Raw genomic sequence first — 9,329 nt, 5'->3', positions numbered from 1 at the left:
GCCTGTGCTCCGCAACGGGAGAGGCCACAACAGTGAGAGGCCCGCGTACCACACACACAAAAAAAAGAGTGGGGTTCTTCTATTTGAGGGAGAAGGGATATTGGAGGGCAGCTGACAAACTGTCACAGCAGAAGCCATCCACACCTCACCTCTATCCCTCTGTAACTCAGAGCAGCATTTTTGTTACTTGGGACCCTTACCCATAGCATGTAAAATAGAGGAGAGGCTGGTGCTGTGACTCTGGGGGGGCCAAGAACAAACCCCAGTGAGAAAGGCACCTGCGTGTCCTGAATCGCTCCTGCCGAGACCCCAGGTGCCAACGGCCACACCTCAAGCTGTTGTGCCAGTGGCCTCCTGTTGGCTGTTCTCCACCCAGTCTCCCCCCTGCTGTCAGTGTCTTTAACTGGGTGGCAGGCATAATCCTAAGCTGGTCCCCAGTGGCTCACGCCCTTGAGCGTGGGTAGAACCTGCGATGTGATGAGCGTCACATCCTGATCATATGATACTCTGGCAAAGGGATTTTCCCGATGGAATGAAGGTCCCTAATCAGTTGACCTGTACTTAATTAAAAGAGAGATTATCCTGGCTGGGCCTGGCCGGATCGAAGGAGCCATTTAGAAGAGAAAGAAGACTGGGTTCCCCTGGAGGCTGCAGAGGCTCTCCTGTGGTCCGTGGGGAAGGAAGATGCCATGCGTTATGCAGCTGCCAGGAAAGGAACTCAGCCAACAACCTGTGAACTTGGAAGAGGCCCCAGCCTCGGATGCGACACAGCCCCAGGTGACACCTGGATCACTACCAGGGGACCCTAGCAGAACACCCAGCCACAAGTGCCCGGGCTCCTGACCCACAGAAACTTTCAGATGGTGTTGTTTTAAGCTGCCATTTGTGGTAACCTGCTGCAGTGCAGGCGTCCCTTGGTCCACTGAGGCAGAGTTCCCAAGTTCCCTCTCCCGCCTTCCTCCGTTTCTGTTCTCTCCAGGGCCACCTCCCCCTCCAGTCCCAGCTCAAGTTTCGTGAAACCCTCCCTGGGAGCCCAGCCCAGGGAGCGGGTTCTCCCTCTGAGCCCATGGCCGGTCTGAACCTAAAGCATGGTGGTCACTGGCACTGTTCCCGTCTGTTTGGTTCTCTCTCTTCCATGGGGCGCATCCTGCCCACTTGATGCAGACGTGGTCAGGGCACTTGCTTTGGCTGATGAAATGTGAGCAGAGCACCGTGGCCAGCATGCATGTCCCCTCATCCCCTTTCTGTCCACCCTGGGGACCGGCTCTGCCCCTGAGGCTGGCTGCCCCACCAGCCGGGCCCGAGAGTAAGGAGGAAGGTGATACACAGATGAGCACCACCAGCTCTGGTGGACGGCTGGTGGATGAGTTCCCGTGGCTGCAAACAATGACATCCCTGACCCCACACTTCCAGAGACATCTGAGATCGAGGTGTGGGCTGCGCTGGTTCTTTCTGGGGGCTTGAGGGAGAATCTGCCCCACACCCCTCTCCCTGCTGCTGGGGGCTCTGGCAATCCTTGACTTGTAGACACATCCTTCCCCTCCCTGCCTCCAGCTTCACATGGCTTTTTCTCCCTGCCAGGTGTCCCTGTGTCTCCTCTTATACGGACACCAGTTGTTGGATTTAGGGCCCACCCTAATCCAGTATGGCTTCATCTCAACTAATTACGTCGGCACAGACCCTATTTCCAAATAAGATCACATTCTGAGGTTCTGGGTGGACCTGAATTTGAGGGGGATGATGTTCAACCAAGTCCCACTAGTGTCTGTGAGAAATGAACCTTAGTTGTTTATAGATGCTGAGCTGCGGGGTGTTTGTCACTGCAGCACCACCGTGCAAAGCCTTGCTGATTTACGCTGTAATGTAATTATTTGTCTACATACTCGTCTACCCGAGACGCTGACCTCCTGCTGACAAGAGACAGTGTGTCTTTCGTTACTGTATGGTAGAGGATGGTTGGGGAAAAAATTAATTTTACCAGCTGGTATCAGAACTCATTTTAGAGACCAACTGGGCTTGTTTAGGAAAATACCGTAATTAGTACTAGGGGACAGTGAGCGAGGCCCTGAGGACGTGAGATGAAAGGGCCCACAGGGAGACAGCTAAACTCCTCTGCATGAGAAAATAGCTGCATTCGGGAGGAGAGGGAAAGGAGCCGCGAGAGGTGGGGACCCATGGAGGTCAAGAGACAGACGGCGGGAGATGGCGGAGCAGGTGGGGGTCAGGGACCCCCGACATCCCGTTCGCGGGCCTCGAGCCACGAGGCAGGATTGGCTAGACCCTTGCGGAGCTGGACCAGCTAAGCTAAAGCAGAGAACTAGCCTGCACGGCCCCGCCCAGCAGCCAGGCGCCTCGGCCAGCACTTGTAGGCGTGCAGTACAACCGTGTCCGACAAAGATGAATATTAACGTGGTTGTTGGAAGGCGCCCGCGATTCACAAGAAACCCAAGGAGAACCAAGCTACTAATTAAAACAATGAAACCCTAATGTGCCTAGGTCCCCATAGAGCCGAGGCCCAGCTCATCTGGTACTGACGTCAGCCAGAAGTGGGCGCAGGGCCGAACTGGAGGAGGGGCACGCAGGGTTCCATCATGTTCTTTAGCTTTGTCTGGCTGCCTTAGGCATGTATTACTTCTGTATTGTTCTTTTTTTTTTTTTTTTTTTTGGTACGCGGGCCTCTCACTGTTGCGGCCTCTCCCGTTGCGGAGCACAGGCGCCGGACGCGCAGGCTCAGCGGCCATGGCCCACGGGCCCAGCCGCTCCGCGGCATGTGGGATCTTCCCGGACCGGGGCGCGAACCCGGTTCCCCTGCATCGGCAGGCGGACGCGCAACCACTGCGCCACCAGGGAAGCCCTGTATTGTTCTTTTTAAAAGAAAAAAAAGTAAATAATTTTAAGACTACCAACATAATGCTAGCTCTCTTCTGTGATCTGTGTCCGCCTCTGTCTAGGCCCCAAGGGGTGGTCAAGTGCTGCTGAGCTAACTGCTCTTTGCCGTACTATGTTGACCCCCATCCCCACAGCTGCCCCACTACCAGCTGTCCCACTACCAGCTGTCCCGGGAGCCCAGACTCCTCACTTGGCCTTCAGGCCTCATCCATGGCTCCGCTGACCACTGTGAAGGAGCCGTGTGCCCTTCTCAGCACTGACCCCACTGTGCACTGACCGGCTTTAACGCCAGAGTAGGGTCTCCCCCTGCGACTGCTGATGCTGAGGCCATTCATTTTCTGTGAGGGGTGGGGGTGTCGCAGGCACTGTGGGGTGTAGAGCAGCATCCGTGGCCCCCATCCACTCGATGCCAGGGGCACCCTCAGTCATGACAACCACATGTGTCCCCAGACATGGCCCAGTGTCCCAGGGGAGCAGAATCTCCCTCGGGTGAGGCCCACGGCCATAGACTAATTGCATCCCTGCCAGCAGTCCTGGAAGTAGCCGCGCCTGGGTCAGCTTGCTCCCTGCAGTGTCCTCAGGACGAGCCCTGCACCTGTAGCCAGGGTATGCTTGACAACTGGTGTCTGAACAAATGAAGGGAAAGGCAACCCTCGCAGCAGGCAGATTTCCTCCAGAACTTCCCTGTGTAGGTCAGCACTGCCCTTTGGGCAGGGGCCACAGCAGGAGGAGGGGAGAGCCCAGGGGTCAGGCGGCCTGTCCCGGGACGTCCTTCACCAGCTCCCGATGTCAGCCCACCCCATCTTTCTCCCTCCGCCATCTCCTGGCATTCCTAACCTGACTTTGGCAAACGGAACTTGGTTTTCCTCTTCACACAAAACCTTCCTGCCTGAGACCCGAGACAGTCCAGCCACGCACCTCGGTAACCAGCCGTGTGCATTTGGCACATGGTTATTCTCGGGGCTTAGGACTTGGTGCCATCCACGGGGGCTGTGCTGGCAGGGGACCAGCACCTCAGATGAAATGCTAACGGGGCAGCAGCTGGAGTGCCTGGCCCGGGAATCCCAACACAACATAGATCCCGTCTGTAGAGCGCTCCAGCTACCCCTGGCCTTGGAGAGAAAAGCGTGTCACCAGACAAGGATGTGGCCCGTCTAGAATCTGGAAAAGGCAGGAACCAGAGCCTCCCCTGTAGCCTCAAGAAAGAAATGCAGCCCTGCCCACACCTGGATTTTAGCCCGTGAGACCCATGTTAGACTCCTGATTTCCAGGACTGAGAGAGAATCAATGTGTGTAGTTTTAAGCCTTTGAAAAAAATTGCAGTTGTGGACAATGGAAGAAGAAGAAAATTATCCATGCTTTCTAATCCCCATTTTATGTATTTCCAACCCACCTTTATAAATACCAAAAATATTAAGCATGGTGATATTACTAAGAACACAGTTCAAAAATACATACCATCTCACACCCATTAGGATGGCAAATACTAAACAACAACAAAAACACAGGAAATAACGAATTGGTGAGGATGTGGGGAAATTGGAACCCTCTTGTGTGGCCGGTGGGAATGAAAAAAGTACAGCTGCTGTGGAAAGTCTGCAGGGTCCTCAAAAATTTAAACATAGAATCACGATATGCTCCAGCAATCCCACTCCTCGGTACATACCCAAAAGAAGGGAAATTAGGGACTCAGAGACATTTGCATACGCATGCTCATAGCAGCATGATTCACAACAGCCAAAAGGTAGAAACAACGCAAGTGTCCATGGACGGACGATGGAAGAACACAATGTGGTCCATCTACACACTGGAATGTTATTCCTCCTTAAAAGAGGAGGGACTTCCCTGGTGGCGCAGTGGTTAAAAATCCACCTGCCAATGCAGGGGACATGGGTTCGATCCCTGGTCCAGGAAGATCCCACATGCCGCGGAGCAGCTAAGCCCATACGCAACTACTGAGCCTGCGCTCTAGAGCTCGAGAGCCACAAGTACTGAAGTCCGCTCGCCTAGAGTCCGTGCTCCACGAGAAGCCACCGCAATGAGAAGCCCATGCACCACAACGAAGGGTAGCCCCCGCTCGCCGCAACTAGAGAAAGCCCGCATGCAGCAACAAAGACCCAACGCGGCCAAAAATAAAAATAAATTTAAATAAAAAGAGATTCTGACACCTGCTACAACGTGGGTGAATCTTGAGAACATGATGCTCAGAGAGGCGCACAGACACAGAAGGACAAATACTGTCTGGTTCCACTCACAGGAGGTCCTGGAGGAGTCACATCCACAGAGACAGGAAGTAGACGGTGGGGGCCAGGGGCTGGGGGAGGGGTGGGGAGTCAGTGTTTCATGGGGACAGAGCTTCAGTTTGGGAAGATGGAAGACTCCAGGAGATGGATGGTGGGGACAGTCACACGACAATGTGAATGTGATTAATGCCACCGAGCTATGCACTTAAAAATGATACATTTTATATTTTACCACATAAATTTTTTTTTTCTCTAAATTCATCCCTACAAGCAAGCATTTCCCGTAACCGTACCGCGTGGGATGCTTCCTGGTGTGTTCATTGTCCTCATCAGAGGGGGACAGACACCCTGCCAGGAACATGACCCCATCGTGGCCCCCCTTCATTTCTCCCGTCGCTGCGTTCTCCACTCCACGGAGATCTCCGGCGTCCCCAGACCAGGAAAGGGCGGTGCGCTGCAGTGTCTCTTCAACAAAGAGTCAAGGATTAGGCCCCGTTGAGTTTCCATCCTGTTTGCCTTTGATTTTTTTTAAAAAGCCTTTCATTTTAACTATTAGGCATTTCAGGGCAGGCTGCACAGTGTCATCTGCATTTCAAAAAAGCGCCGCTGTGAGGATTTGTTTTCTTCCTTTTTTCTGTTTCCTTGTTCTTCTCCCAGACGTCTGTAATCTACAACCGTCTTTTGTTTTCTTCAAGGTCCTCTATCATATTATGTCACATTGTTCCAGGCAGTAACTTTCTTCTTTGTCTGCAACTCTCCACACCACACAGCGCTGACCGCCCCCGTCCAGTCCCCCCAGGGTCCAAGCCAGCACTCAATGTGGCACTGAGAACCCAAATTTCTGAGGGTCGCCCCTACCCCGTTTCGGTTCCACCCAAGACACATTGAGTGGAAATAAGGATTCTGCCTTTCTAAGTCCCTGAGAAGCTCGGCAGCTACTCCCGGCTGCCAGCTGCAGGAGGAACCCAGAACTGAAGCACCGGGCTGGCTCCTGGCTCCAGGCTGGGCCCCAGCAGGAATCAGGCTGCACACCAGAGGCACAGTGACTGTCGCCTGCGTGCCACTGGGCGGGTGCCCCTCAGTTCCACCGTGTGGATTCGAAGGAGTGTTTATTTCTGTGTCTAATTGTCACACGGGGGCAGTTATCAAAAACTGTGGTAAAACACACATAATCTAAAATGACCATCTAAGTGCACAGCTCAGTGGCACTAAGCACATTCACACTGTTGTGCAGCCATCCCCACCCTCCATCCCCAGAACGTTCCATCTTCCCAAACTGAAAGCCCGTCCCCATGAAACCCTGACTGCTGTCCCCCACCCCCGCCGGCGACACTGGGGCCGTTTTGAAGCTTGGGTTCAACTTTCCGTGTCCATACACGTCTGTCGTTGGACAGAATAGGCCGTCATGGATCTGCTTAAGAGATAAAAACTGCAAGCATTTAGTGTTTTAGTTGAGTCATATTTTATATTCGCCACGGTTCACGGGTCAGCTTACTACACGAACCGTGGTACATTTAGTCTTTTAATTCTTTTGATAAGGAGCAGACGACTTCACTGTTCAATCTTACTAAAACAAAGTGGGACGGCGCCGGGAGGTGTCGGTCTCCCTACCATCCGGAATTTCATTCTCTGAATGTGAAACTGATCAATAAAAATTTAAAATCGCACGACTGCACGTCAGAGCGACAAGAGCTGGAGAATGGTCGAGTTTCCAGCTGATGACGAGCACATCTGGAAGACGGACGCGCTGCTGCCCTGGCGCTGCTGCCCTGTTCGCGCCCCCGAGTGCACCCCTCTCCCAGGCCTCCCAAGTCTGTGTGTCTCCCACCGTTTGGGACATCAGTCGCCGACACCGTCAGCCTGGCCGCTGAACGGCCCCACGTCACCCATCAGCGCTCACCAGGACGCACTGCCTCGGTGGTACGATATAGCTGTGAACGTTTCCGTAAACACTCCCTTTTGTTCTTTCTTTTCTTTTTTTAAGTTGTGTGTGAAAATCCTAGGCTCTGATACCTGCCTTCAACAGCGCCATACATCAGAATATAAGGGAGTGAGGGAAACAGAGGAAGGATAATAAAAATAAACTTTTTTTGGATACAGAGTGCATTTGCTGTGTTCTCAATCATGCTGCCGCCCGCTCAGTAATTTGCCTCGTCCTCGGGGGCACGCGAGGTGGCAGAAGTAGCTCTCAGGATGGAGAGACGGCCTGGCGAGGGCGGGCCTGTGCTGGGGGCCTGTGTCCTTCTGTAACTTGACCGCAGGAGCCGTGATTCACATCTGCACGTGTAACCGAATGGCAGGGAAACACATTCAGATGCGCACGTGGGACTGGCAGGATCCGAACGGGCTCCTGGGTTGTGCTGGCAGCAGTGGCCTGGATTTGATGCTCTGCTGTCTGCTTACCCTAGTGTCTGGGATCTAGCTACTCTCTGGGTGCTCTGGTATCTAGGTGCTGTAGTATCTCGGTGCCGTGGTTACAAGATGTCACCGCTGGGGAGGCTGGAGCAAGGGTGCTCTAGTACGTACAGAGCTGCCTGTACATTTCTTTGCACCTTTCTGTGACTCTATAATTACTTCAAGTAAAAAGTTTGAAACTGCGTTTAAACAAATGAAGGCAGTGCTCCAGAAATCAGTTCTCTCCCCAGGCCGGCGGGGCTGCAGGTGGAGAGAGGCGAGTGGACACCTGTGTGACCACACGCCATGGAGAAGGCCTTTGAGCCCGCATGGCGGGGCGGGGAGCGGGAGGCCTGGGGACATGGGCAGGTCCCTCCTCTTGGGGGCTGCACTGTCCTGATTCTGCGTCCCCTCACACTCAAGTCAGGACCGGTTCCCATCTGTCCAGGAGACTTGGGGGCCTCTGAGCAGCCCTGGCTACCCCCCACCCCAGGTTCCTCCCGACCTCAGCGTTTGCGGGATGTCCGCCTGTGCCCAGACCCACGAGCGGGCAGCTCAGAGGGCCCGGACTGCGGGGTGTCCCTGATGGGGCCCAGCTCCGTGGGGACGGAACCCTGTAATGCATCTAACACCCTGCAGCACGTTGTGTTTCTGCAAACCCGTGTCAAGGTCGGAGTCCCCTACTTGGAGACAGTGCGCGCGTGTCCTTGTTAGGATAAAGGAGGGTGTTAATATTCTACTAGCAACCGGAGGTTCTGGAAGCAACAGGAAAGCGCCGTCCTGAAAACGCAGCCATGGTGGAACCCACGGGACTCCAGGTGAGAGGGAAGCCACCGCCGTGCCACTCAGGAGGGCAGTGGCTGAAAATGAAGTGCCCCACCGCCACAGTGACCCCGACACCCCCGTGCTGGCTCTGGGTGCCTGGAAATTGCAAGGACTCCCTGAAAGCGCCTGTCCCATCGGGGCACCGTCTCTGGAATCGGGGAGGCTGTCGCGGCAGGACGGTGCCCTCAGAGCTCTCCAAAAACAGCTCCTGTCCCCAGGATGGAGGTGGCGAGTTGAGAGGAAGCTTTTAAGTGCTGCTCCCGTCTCCTGAAGCCAACGGTCCCAACATAAAGGTGCCGGCAAGGACAGGACTGGAATCCCGACGACCTTGACAAGATAAAGACACCCTTCAGCAGTGGCGGGTGCGTGGGGCTTGAATCAGACCTCCGGGTCCACGTGTGAAGACCTGAGCCTCAGGACCTCAGACCGAGACCTTGTTTGGATATAAGGTCGTCGCAGGTGTTATCAGGGGGCCCTGATCCAACACGATGGTGTCCTTACAAAAAGGGACCATGTGGACACAGATGCACACAGGGGAGCGCTCTGTCAGCCTAGGGCAGGGTCTCCCCCCCTCCCCACTGCTGCATCTGCTGGTCCTCCTCTCTGGGGACCGTCCTGGCCACTGTGGGGTGTGGAGCAGCCTCCCTGACCTCCACCCACTCGATGCCAGGAGCCCCCCAGTGTGACAGCCACAGATGGCCCCAGACGTCGCCCAGTGTCCCCTGGGGGCAGGACTGCCCCAATGAGTCCCATGACTGTGGGTAAATCTCTATTAAAGGTGTCTCAGCTGATGTGCTGCCTTTTTCAGTTTAAAAGAACATATAGTTTCCTTTAAAATGGTCCTAGAGAGATGCCACCAGCGATTAAAAGAAGTATTTCCTTCTGAAATCCAAGGAAGGGCACGTACTTTTTTTTTTAATATGAATGACCAAACACTTGAGTATTTTTTTTTTTTTTTTTTTTTTTTTTTTCAGTATG

This window comes from Physeter macrocephalus, chromosome 2, assembly GCF_002837175.3.
Source record: "Physeter macrocephalus isolate SW-GA chromosome 2, ASM283717v5, whole genome shotgun sequence".
Classification (NCBI taxonomy): domain Eukaryota; kingdom Metazoa; phylum Chordata; class Mammalia; order Artiodactyla; family Physeteridae; genus Physeter; species Physeter macrocephalus.
Note: the sequence above shows the minus strand (reverse complement) of the source record.